At 40.1% G+C, this 12,443-nt stretch overlaps 1 protein-coding gene across 1 annotated transcript in view; it reads left to right on the forward strand.

Annotated features, from left to right (window-relative positions):
- Positions 1-366: 366 nt before the first annotated feature.
- DAB2 (DAB adaptor protein 2) overlaps positions 367-12,443 on the forward strand; it is a 69,772-nt gene continuing 57,695 nt past the window's right edge. Inside the window, exon 1 of the mRNA XM_049648753.1 lies at positions 367-457. The gene's annotated coding sequence lies outside the window, so the exon portion shown is untranslated. The remainder of the gene's footprint in view (positions 458-12,443) is intronic.

Raw genomic sequence — 12,443 nt, forward strand, 5'->3', positions numbered from 1 at the left:
ACCCAAAGTCTTGATTTAGGTGGATTTCCTAAGGGAGTTAGAGAGCACTGATCAAGGAAGGATGTTGAGTTTGACAGGGTACGAAAAGAAGTGGCAGATGAGGAACAGCAGAGTCAAAACCATGAACTGGAAAAAAAAAAAAAAAAAAAAAGCAGAAACAACAGCTTCAAGCCAGCAGTGGCCAGGACAACTGTAAATCATCTCCCCTGAAAATCCACGGAGAGACAGGAAGGAACTCGAGGTTCCCATCCTAAATTCATAATACATCAGCTGACATCTGGGTTAGTTTTATGCAATGTCTCGGAGCCTAAAAGAAAGGTAAGCGAAACTTGCCGAAGGAAGCAGTATCTTATACTCTGTCTGCGTTTGATGAGGAGCGAACAGAAAAAAGTATTTAGCCTAAGTAAGGACACGATAGAATGGCTCAGGAGATCCCCTTTGCAGAAAGTGGCCCAGGGTAAGTTGGGGCAGGGAGAAGTGGTGTTGGGGAAGGAATGTAAGTAGAGAGTGGGAGACGGGGCTGGATGGCCCCCAAGGTCCTTTAAGATCCTGAGAGTCCAGGGTTCCAAGAGCTGTGCGGACTCCAACCTCTCCACTTTTCCCCAAACGTAACTAACATAACTAACGGCAGACTGATGTTGTGTGTATGCCTCAAAGCTCTCTTAGCGAAGTTCAACAGCACCACATGGTAGTCCTGATTCTTGTTCAAGCCAGTGGTGGGGAAATAGAGGTCTTGCAAAAACTATGCTATTATTTCCTGTTGGATAAACTCTGTCATTCTCTAAAAACACCAGAAGGAGAAAGGAACAAGGGTCCAAAGTGGAAAAGCTTCCAAAACCAGGAAGAAGTGGGCCAGCTTGGAAGGGCAGGAATAGCCTCTTACACAGAGGCCTCCTCCTGGTCCGGACCGGGTTTTTGTTTCTGTGAAAAGGGTCAGCGTGCTAAACTATTATTTGTATATGTGATGCTTTCTCGTAAGCACGCTCTAAGGACTTGCATTTTAATTCAAGATGCTGTCTTTATTTTAGGGAGAAATCAGTTAAAAGGGTCGGCACTAACCTGTCATTTTCCTCTTCTATTTTAAAGCTCTCTGTATGGGAGTTAACTTCTCCCAAAACAAGCATTTGGAAAATTCCTGGTTAGGCCGCTTGCTTGTTTTGTGAATGATGTTTGTGGTCAGCTATAACATATATAGCATGCCTTCCTCGTATTGCTGTCTTTTTCATGCATGTTTTTCTTATTTTGGCATTTTTATGGAAGTGATTAAATATTATTTGGTCTCAAGCTGGTGTAGAAATTGTGGAGATGTAGAAAATACTCTCTAGCTGAAATCCAACATACACATACCCACACAATCATAAACACACACACATATGCACGCAGCATTTCTAAAGTATGTCCAGATAGCTTTTGTTCAATTCTTTACTTCTTCTCTTCTTCCTTCCTTCCTTCCTTCCTTCCTTCCTTCCTTCCTTTCATGTGGAGGGAAGGAAATGAAAGCAAATACGATTTCCATTTCATTTTCGGCTTGCTTTCTGATAGACACAGCATTGTTTGGATGTCCAGGCCTCCAGCTTTTACCCAGAGGTAAATGTTGGAGAAATGTTGTTTCCAGTCTTATTCCGAATGACTGAAATATTTTTGCAAGCTTTCATTAATGTTCACAAGTTTCAATAGCAAGTTAGAATGTTTCAGTAACTTTTAAGGGATATTCTTTCCCCACCCCACCCCACCTTTCAAAAATAAATATAAAATTAAGCTGAAGAGAAAGTAAATCCTGGTATCTAGATAAAAAACTCATGACACACTGATTAGTATTTAATAAGTTCCAAAAAGTATCCCCAAGAAGTAGAATGTTTCTTATTCTATTAAATCAGTCGTATACAGTGTTATGTGACAAAATCTAACAATTTTAGGAGAAACTGTGTTTTGTTCTTAGAAAATTCAACTTCTATTGACACTGAGCAAAGAGGAGTATGGAAGAGTAAAATTGGGACATAAGCCAGAATAAATTTTCTGTGAGAAATTCTATCAGATGACTTAAAAAGTCTATTCAATATTCGATATCACCTGTAGACATAATGAGAGAAAAAAATCTATTCCACTTAATTACTTCTTAGAAGGTTTAATTGGGATACTGGCTTGCTTGCTCTATATTTCAGGAGTTGGGTCTGCATGATATTTATGTTATAACTAAGAGATTATTATATATTTGGAGATACTTTTTCAAATACTCTCTATACGTAATTATAATAATGATTGAAGACATATTAAAAAAATTTCTTTACTTATCCATATTATTTAGTTGCTAGGAGACAAATATAAGGCATCTAATATTATTAAACAGGTTATAATCCACTTTTAATTTCACAATGAGAATTGCTTTGGGGTATGTATTTATTCAGACTCTGTAGATATATTGTGTACTCAGTGCAAATAATACCTATCTTTCTCTGCATGGTGTTTGCAATTTGGAGAAGGGTTAATAAACATATCTTACTGACTAAGCATGTTGAAGCTCCCCTAAAAAAGTAAGATGATCACTAGCTCAGAGCATTGTCAAATTATTTGCAATTTAAGATATATTATGACTTACATAAATCCATTGAAAGCAAAATGTTTAATCCTCTTCTTTGTGTTCAAAATATGTAATGATATGATTTTATACAACATTTCTGGCATGATAAATTTTATCTTTTATCATCGTATGCAGGGCAAGTATTTTTCAAACTGAAGAATGCTGCACACACAGAGTAGTTATTTGCCATAAGACACAAAGTAGTGGCTGTGCCATTATGAGCCACAAGGTCAGCTATACCCCAGGCCAGCGTACCCTCTATTGGAGTGGAAAAAAGACCTTCTCTATTGAGGAACTCGAACTTGAACCTTCTTTGCCATGAATAAATTATCTTACGATCTTTGTGTCCTCATTAACATTTGTGTTCTTTAACATATCATCTTCCATTATATTTTAAGAAGATCCATTCAGATAAATATCTTTACTTCCTTCTTTAACTAACAAAATACTGTTATGGCTTTAAAAAATGTTTTTATTGTGTCCAGACCTATATGGCTGTTCAGTTTGGAGACTGTTCAATGATAATGAATAGTACAAATTCTTCAAAAAGATTATTTCAGCCCCAAATGTTTCCCAATCCAAAGAGTAAGTTTTTCACCTGATTCATCTCAGGTTTTGGTGTGTGTGTGTGTGTGTGTGTGTGTGTGTAGTACTTTGTTGCCAACTCTATTTCTATTCTATCTTTATTCCCTCACATTGTTTTCCTTGCTTGGATCCAAGTCTCTATCTCTTCCTATGACTTTTACTCAGGACTGCCATAACCGGTGAGCATTCCTCAGCTAAGAAGAACCAGATGGCCATGAAGAGATGTTAATGTTTCCCTCACATGTCCTCTGGGCAATCTTTCTTCACAAGGGACAAGTGTGCTAACTTACCACTGCTCTGAGACTTATACTAATCCAAATAACAAAGGACAGTTGTCCTATCTTGATGGCAGACATGAGGCAGAAGAATCCTACCTTTATGCAGCAAAAAGTCGACTGGTTTGGAGAACAAATTGTTTGGAGAAAGCCCTAAGTTGTACTATATCTTATATATACAGTGCCATTTATTATATATACAGTAGTACCAAAATAATTTTCTGATTCAATTACAGTGTTTTAGGCAAAATAGAAACATAAGGCATTATGATTTTACATTATAATGCTCAAAGATACTTGGAGATTAAAAAGAGTATGCATCTAGCAAAATTAAAAAAAATAGGAAAATTAATAGCATCTGTGCTAAGAGAGACATTAGGGATAATTCAAAACTCTAATATATATATCCTCTTCCTTCTCCTTCATCAAATGTTTAGGAGGTCATTCCGAGTAGTTTAAAGTTGACTTGGCAGGGTAATAAGAGTTAGAAGAATTTATTTGAATCTTGGCACCTTCACGAGGAATCTACATGCACTTGAAGGAGTATCCCTGATTCTCTGAGACCCATTTTTATCACCTTCAAAATGAGGACAATTATACTTCTCTAACTTGCAACAAGGATATAAGGATCCAATGAGAACATTTTTGAAAGTTTATTAAACTATAAAGTTATATGCAAAAATGCATAATCAGCATCATCTTCGTGAAGGTCAAAGTTCTATCCCATTCCTTTTCTGTTCCCTGGTTAGAGGTGCCACTCATGCTGGAGCGACAGAAGGATAAGGAAGAGAAGTGATGCCCTCCCCACCCTCAAGACATCAGCAGTACCTTCAAAATGTAGAATTGCCTTTTGCAGCTCTATCCTGACTACCAAAGACACTCCCAAAAGAAAATCTACTTAAAGCTTTGTAGATTAATTCATTAACTTTATCAAGCCAGGAAAAAGAAAAAAAACAAACCCTGTAACATCTCATCAGACAAGCACATGACAGCAATACAGGCCTCTTTCTAGGGCTCAGGAGCCAGACTTTGTACCTATTTGTTCTCCTCGCCCCCGTGGTGTGAAGCAGACAGGAAAGGCAGGTCATTTTGCAAATCATCTGACTCCAGCCTGAAATCAGTAACCCAGGAAAAAAGCACTTGGGGACATAGGGCCATCAAAGAGGGGCCCAGGCCTGGGCCTTCTGATAAGGCCTAATGTTGAGTGGACAGTGGTTATTAGGACTCCATGGATCCGTGATCCTGGAAGGCGCCCCTCCGGCACGCATGTCTGGGTCTGCTCTGGAGGGGAGCTAGGGAAACTAAGCCATTCTTTCAGTTAGGGGGGGTGCCAGGATATCCAGAATCTGAATTTGGGGCTTCTAAAAGCTGAAAGAATAATGGTTTTTAAAATAGCTCCATGTGGGAAGCTCTCTGAGCTAAGCATGGAATCCTAGGGAGTGGAGCCACGACTTCTTTACAGACAGCACCCAAGTGGTAAACCAGCAGTAACAGGCTTATGGAAAATGTTGCATGAGGGGCACCTGAGTGGTTCAGTCAGTTAAGCATCTGACTCTTAGTTTTGGCTCAGGTCATGATCTCAGGGTCGTGGGATCGAGCCACACGTTGGGCTCCACGTTGAGTCTCTCTCTCTATCTCTGTCTGCTGCTCCCTCTCCCTCCCCCTCTTTCCCCTGCTTGCACGCTCTCTCTCTCTAAAATAATTAAAACAAATGTTGGATGAATGAATGAGTGAATGAATTATGAACAAATGAACTATATGAAACACCTAATGGTGCCAGTGATCTTTAATTCTTTGTATTGCAGAAATTTTCAAATATAAACAAGAATGTAGAGAATTGTACATTGAACCCCTACATACCCATCACTCTGCTTCAACAATCTTGTTTTGTCTATCCCCCCTCAATTTGGGGGATGGAGTAAGTTATTTTATTTTTTTAATGTTTATTTATTTTTGAGAGAGAGAGAGAGAGAGAGAGAGAGAGAGAGAAAGCGCAAGTGTGGGAGGGGCAGAGAGAGAGGAAGACACAGAATCTGAAGCAGGCTCCAGACTCTGAGCTGTCAGCACAGAGCCCCAACATAGGGCTTGAACTCATGAACCGCAAGATCACGACCTGAGCCAAAGTCAGGCGCTTAACCTACTGAGCCACCCAAGAGCCCCTGATGCTTTTTAAAAGATCACTTCTGTGATATGCTGTAGAAAATACACAGCTAACTGTGAAGTCTATTTGAAGTATACTGAAGCCTGTCAATATATCTACCAGGTTAGGGGAAATATAGATAGAAGATCAAATTAAATGACACCACCAGCCATGTCAACAAATCCATAATGTGGTACATTAAACTGGATAAATGGACAGTTTTCTCCAACAAGTCAATGGTGTTAACAAAATAGAGTGGTGTAGGGTGGGAAAAACTGCTATAGATTTATGGACAATTTAAAAGACAAACTATTCAATTTTCTGTTTGATTTTTGAATCTTGCTTAGGTTATGAGTCTAGCAAATAATATATTAAGAGATATTTTTGAGACAGAGGAATCAGGATTTTACAAGACATTAAGAATTACTGTTAATTTTGTCAAGTGTGTGAATGCATTGTCTAGCCTGTTTAGATGCCAAGTATAGAATATAACAGGTTCCTATTCTGGACCTACTAGAAATCAGATCCTCAAATTAAACGATATATGTCCTCTCTTTTTGGCTTTACTTGTTTTAATGGATCTGTATCAGTGTAGTAACTAACTACATGCAGCTATTTTTTTAAGTTTATTTATTTTCAGAGAGAGAGAGAGAAAATGAGCAGGGGAGGGGCAGAGAGAGAGAGAGAGAGGGAGAATACCAAGCAGGTTCTGCACTGTCAGTGGGGAGCTTGATGAAAGTTTCCAACTCACGAACCATGAGATCGTGACCTGAGCCAAAACCAAGAGTCAGAGGCTTAACTGACTGAGCCACCCAGATGCCCTATGCAGCTATTTTGTTGAACCTGGAACAAGAGGAACCGTAGAAGTCAGACAAGTTTAGTGGGTGTTCCCCTCGCTAAAGTAGGAATATCACAGAGGCAAAGATAAAGATTTCTGGTTGGCAAGAATAGGTGAGAAGGGAAAGTTAAATCACGTTTGAAGATTACAATGATTTGCTGGTAGTTACAGTCAATGAAACATGTTGCTTATGGGAAGTTAGAAATCATCAGGCTCTGTCAGGATAGGTGCTACGGGGAAAGCATAAATCAGAGGAGGGAATAAGGATAAGGTAGTAGGGCAGCAACTGAAAATTGATTGGTTTCGTTAGCTTTCTTGAGCTGCTGTAACAAACTATTAAAATCTAGGTGGTTTAAAACAAGAGAGATTTATTCTCTCACAAATCAAGGAGGTGTCGGGGCCCTGCTTCTTCCAAAGGCTCCAAGGAAGAATCTGTTCGATGCTTCTCTCCTAGCTCCTGTTAACAGCCTCCGTCCTGGGTGTACCCAGGCTGGCCAGCTGCATTGGCCCAACCTCTGCCTCCATCTTTACATCATCTTCTTTCCTGTGTGTCTGTGTCCAATTTCCCTTTTATCATAAGGACACCAGTTGTCGGATTTAGGGCCGATCCTAATCCCATATGACCTTATCTTAACTAGATTACATCTGCAAAAACCCTATTTCCAAATAAGGTCACTTTCACAAGTTCCAGGTGGACATGAACTTTAGGAGGACCCTACTCAACCCGAAACCATGGTCACAAATACTCTCCATGAGAAGGTGACGTTTGAACGACTACCAAAACTACTTAGAAAGCTTAGAAGTCATGAATCCAGAGGAAGACAGCCCAGGCAAAGAGCAGCAAGTGTGAAAGTCTGAGATATGAATGGGCCTGGGGTGTAAAGTGAGTGAAGGGAAGATTAGCAGTTACAAAGTAATGGAAGGGAGGGCAGTTCAATACAGCCTTGGAAGCCATTTCTAAGGACATTGGCTTTGACTCTGACGGAGATGGGAATTATTGAAGGGTTCTAAACAAAAGTGTGAAATTACTGAACATTTTTCATGAGACCACTAGCTGCTATATGGACTAGACTGTGGGAGGGATAAGAGCAGAAGCAGTGAGAGGTTATTTCAATAGTCCACGTGAGAAATGATGATGGTTTAGACCATAGTGGTAGCAGTGGCAGAACTTGGAAGCTATTGGGTGATAAGAGTAACACACAAAAATGTCCCAAAAATTGTTTCCCATTAATACTTATCTCTGTTATTATCAGGTGTCTTGTCACCTCTTAGTATTCATTCCAGAGGATGGAGGCAAGCACCAAAATTTAAGAAATGCTTTTATGAGAAAATCTTAAAATGAGAAATGACCATTTCCTTTGTCCTGCAGTTAACATAGACAGCTATCATAGGGCCTGGTACTTACCAAGAATTTGTTATTTTACATGCATCCCTATATCATTTAGCCCTCGAAATAAGTCTGTACCACAAGCATTATTTTCCATTTCGCACAGTAGAAACGTAAAGTTTAGAGACTTTAAGCAGTTTATCCAATCATACAAATAGTTAATGCCAGAACCAGGATTCTAATGTAGGTATTCTGAATCTCCATCCCAAGTGATTTTCATTATATTGCAGTGAGACAGGAAAACAAAGTCATTATTCTATTTAAGTAGCTAATCACTGTGGTCCCGATCTTTAAACACCGTGTTCCAGAGAGACTTTACTTGATGTTCTTCATTTATAGATGGTTGATAAATTAATTTGACTGATTATAATTATTGACCAGGAAAATTGTGAAAAGAGACCCTTCAGTAGTCAATGTATTAGGAGAGAAAACAGCTAGTCTACACCTTATAACAGGGTGTGCCAGAGGCTCAGAGGAGCTGAATTGCAGCGCAGATCTCTTTCCATCTCTATATTCAGTGACATCACATGACACCTTGAAATAAGCTACAGTGGGGGTAGTTACTCCTTGCAAATCAGCAAGCACAGTGAACCTGAGCTGTTTTTATTCATAGACCAGATTTAAAAACAAACTGTTGTCTATAATTCGAATTCAATAACAACAAAATATAAAGGTGTGTGTGTGAGAGAGAGAGAGAGAGAAAGAGAGAGAGAGGGAGGGAGGAAGGGAGAGAGGGAGGAAGAGAGGAGGGAAAAAGAGAGATGAGACAGTGTGATCAAATTACTGGGTGTAGTTAATGTCTAACATTAGTTTAAAAACTGCCTCAATATAAACCAAAATAACAGAATGCGTCCACTTGACAGATAAACACATTTAAAGTTTATGATTACACATTTCCTGGTCGGCCTCGGCAAAATGACTTTAGGACTTGAGCATTCTCAGCAACAACTGCGGAGTTCTGGACTGGGTTTTCCTCCCTCCAAACCCACACCCAGCCTAACTTTCCCAGGTGGTGTTTCTTCCACAAACACACTTTCGGTGAGCTCAGTTCTTCCACGGAAGGCTGCAGCAACAGCAATCCGGGTAGAGGCCCACTCATGGGTTTCAGGAGCTTGGGCGTCTCTCCCAACAGAAGCAAGCGATGAGGTTTCTTTCCCTGTGCTGGCCTGGAAGAATGTTCTTTTACCAAAGATGGGAGAAGCATCAGTCTCAATATTAACCAGAACAAGTATGCTTTCCCTGGCATGGGGGGAAAATCAGGGTAGCTCCATTTAGAGGGAGTGCTGATGTCTGAGAGCCAGGTAGAAATTGTCTGGAATGTTATTGGTAGTTTGTATTGTCCCCACAGCTTGTATCTTTCACCAGAATTTCTTTGAAAAATAGCAGCTTATCTAATAAACACACACACACACACACACACACACACACACACACGTCTGCTACCACCTCTACTTCTACCTTCTCATTCTTAACACCTTCCTCAGAGAAACACTCCTTTTCAGTGGCCCTTCACTGTTGTGCTCAGTGTATAAATTCCCATTGTCTCTCTCTCGGGTCCAGACCCAGGCTTAGGGTCAGCACAGAACTTTCTCCTTATGGTCAAAGTCTAGACACCAGGGACAGACGTCCTGGAAAGTGTGCCGAGGTCATGATCAAAGCCAGAAACATGAGTCCAAATGAATCCATTGATCCAGGGAGGAAAGAAAAAAAAACAGGGGCTGAGGTACAAAGCCAAAGTGGGACAGAAAAGGACAAGGGGCCTGGAGGTGGAAGAGTCACAGGAGCAAGGGAGCGGAACGTGATCTGCGTGCACTCCAAAGTTGCGTTGGGCAGTTAATGTCACCTGCAGCCTTTTCGTTTCTTTATAAAATTCTAATGAGCATGGGCATTGCATGGGGGTTAAGCCACAAACCCTGGGACCTGAATACCTGGGTGTGAAGCCTGGCTCTGCCATTAAGTAATTTTGTGACTTTAATCAGCTTCCGCAGTTTCCTCCTCTGTAAAATGGTGCTAACAATAGGTTTTAACTTACAGCAGTGTTATGAGGTTAAGTAGATTAATATCTATAAAGTGCTTAGATGAGCATCTGTGTAAAGAGATGAAAAGTAAAACAATATTCACCCATGTACCTGACATCAAGCCTTAGGAAAAAGAAAAAAATACCAGTATAATTAGACCTCCTTTTAATTCATCCTTCTTTCTTCTTTCCAAGGAAACCACCATCTTGAATTTGTGATTTATCACTCTTGGGCATCTATATATTCATTTATATGAATAGTTGTATCTCTAAGTAATGAGTAATTTTATTTTTCATATTTTAAACCATATATAAGTGGCATCATGCTTTATGTATTCATCTGTAACTTGTTCTTCTTACTCAGTTCATCTGTGTTGATATAAGCAGTTCTGGGTCATAGAGTCATGTCATTCCTATTATTGTTAGAGTATTCCCAATGAATACATGCACCGCGATTTATTTGTCTGTTCTGTTGATGGACACTTAAGTTGCTCTACGTTTTGTTATTCTAAGCATTCTTAGACATATTTCTTGGCAAATGAATTGGAGTTCCTCTAAGCTCACTTAGAAGTGCAATCTCTGAGGTTTAGGGTAAGCTCATTTTCAAATTTACTTAACATTTGAAAAATTATTCTTTTAAGACACTCAGACAAAAATGCACATTATCATGTGCTAATTGCTACTTGAAGTCCTTTAGACAGATTAACTTACTCAACCCTCAGAACAACGCTGTGAAGGAAGTTCGATTATTTCTCTCGCTTTATAGAAGAGAAGTTCAGCCATTTTCCTCAGAGCCACACCTGGAGACACAGTGGGTCCCAAGTTGTGCCAAATGCAAAATAGGATATAATAAAAAGCCAAGGTATTCTGGCCAAAAGGTATCATAAGGCAAACAAAAAGGTAAGATCTCACATAATACAGTATTTCTTCATCTTAACTAATTGTATGTGCATAGACCTTATTTCCAAAGGGACTATTCTGAGGTTCCATGTCGACATGAATCTTAGGGGTGGGAGGGACACTCTTCAGCCCGGTACAGGATCCCCTTTTACCATCTGTGGCCAAAGAAAGGAGTTGAATCTACTTTCCACGTGACAAGCCTTTGGATATTTGGAAAGAGCTCTACTATTCACAGATCTCCCTCCCTAACCCACCTGATGTGCCCAAAGAGTCTCTTTCCCTGGATACGCGTGCCCAATTCAGCCAGGCCACACTGGCAAAGCCCGTAGTTCTCAGTTCCCAAGATATTCCCTCACTGTCCAAGCGGCCCTGCTCTGATTTGCCAGTGTCTTCTGCATCTGAAGGGGCATCCTCAACAGATACTCTTTTCCAGGTGTGGACAGACCAAGACAGAATACAGTGAACCCTCAGAGGTGCCAATAACCCTTATAATGTTGTTTGGGCCATGACTGCATGAAGCCATACATTCTAGATCATTCAGAAGAGCTGAGTAACAGTTCTAGCTCTGCCCCTAACTCTGTAAACAGAAAAAAAATCAAAGTTTCTGCACTTATATTTCTTAACCTTTAGAAACAGTAATACTTGCCCTAACCTGTTTGACAATAATGTTGTGAGGAAAAAAAATATCAGATTGGTACAAAAGACTCAGATAAAATCTTCAGATAAAAATGGGTAGAAAGAATGTGGCTGTACACCCAGAGCTCAATGGAATGTAACCTTGTCTTATGTCATGGGGTCTTCTGATAATCCAGTGAAACCTAGGGTGCACTGCTTCAGAAACTGCACATAAGCATGGGCGCACACACATATATAAGCTTCAGAAGAATCGGGGAGTAGGGTTACTCTGGAGTCCAGACATGGGTTCTCCCTGTTCTCTAGTTAAGATGTGAATTTGAGCCTGAGATTTAAATGACTACAGAAGATAGCATTCCTTCTTGATGCACAGATGGCTGTTCTGGTTTACAACTGAGGCTGTTAGGCCAGCCCGGCCCAGCATGTGGCCAAAGTTGAAGGAGAGTAGAAAGATTTTTGGATTGAATTCAGTGTCTGTGGACAGTGAGGCACAATAGAACTCCGAAGGGCAAGAGGTTGGTCTTCAGTCCCCCTTTTCTCATTTTCTGTCTTTTCTCCCATTTTAATATCCCCATCTCAGCACAAATTTACTCATCTTTCTTTGAAAGGATGAAATTGATCCGTTAAAGTGATCCTCACTAACATGTTAGAAAACCAGGGTCCAAGGACTATCCCACCGGAGAAGTCAACCTTAAGAAAGTTCCCCACAGCCAGAGGAACATAGCTACCTAACACATGATTGACTAGGCAGAATTTCCATTGGGAGTAGAAATAATTTGGGACAAGAACAGCTTTCTAGTACTACTGTATTTTTTGCATAATTTTAACATCATTTACAGTTATCATATTGTCTCAAATTCTCCAAACTCTTTTCATTGAACATGATTTCCTTTGACTTCCACCAAAAACCAAAACACGAGCGGGAGACAGGGAAGGCCCGTTTTGTAGATAAGGAAATTGAGCCTTTGAGGAGTTAGGCCTGTTGCCCTAAGTCTTGCAGTCAGTAAAAGACACACCCAGAACTTTAAGCCAGATCTGATCCTAAATCCCACTTTCCTTCGCTGTATCACAGAGGTAAGCATTTACATGA

Source organism: Panthera uncia (assembly GCF_023721935.1).
Source record: "Panthera uncia isolate 11264 chromosome A1 unlocalized genomic scaffold, Puncia_PCG_1.0 HiC_scaffold_17, whole genome shotgun sequence".
Classification (NCBI taxonomy): domain Eukaryota; kingdom Metazoa; phylum Chordata; class Mammalia; order Carnivora; family Felidae; genus Panthera; species Panthera uncia.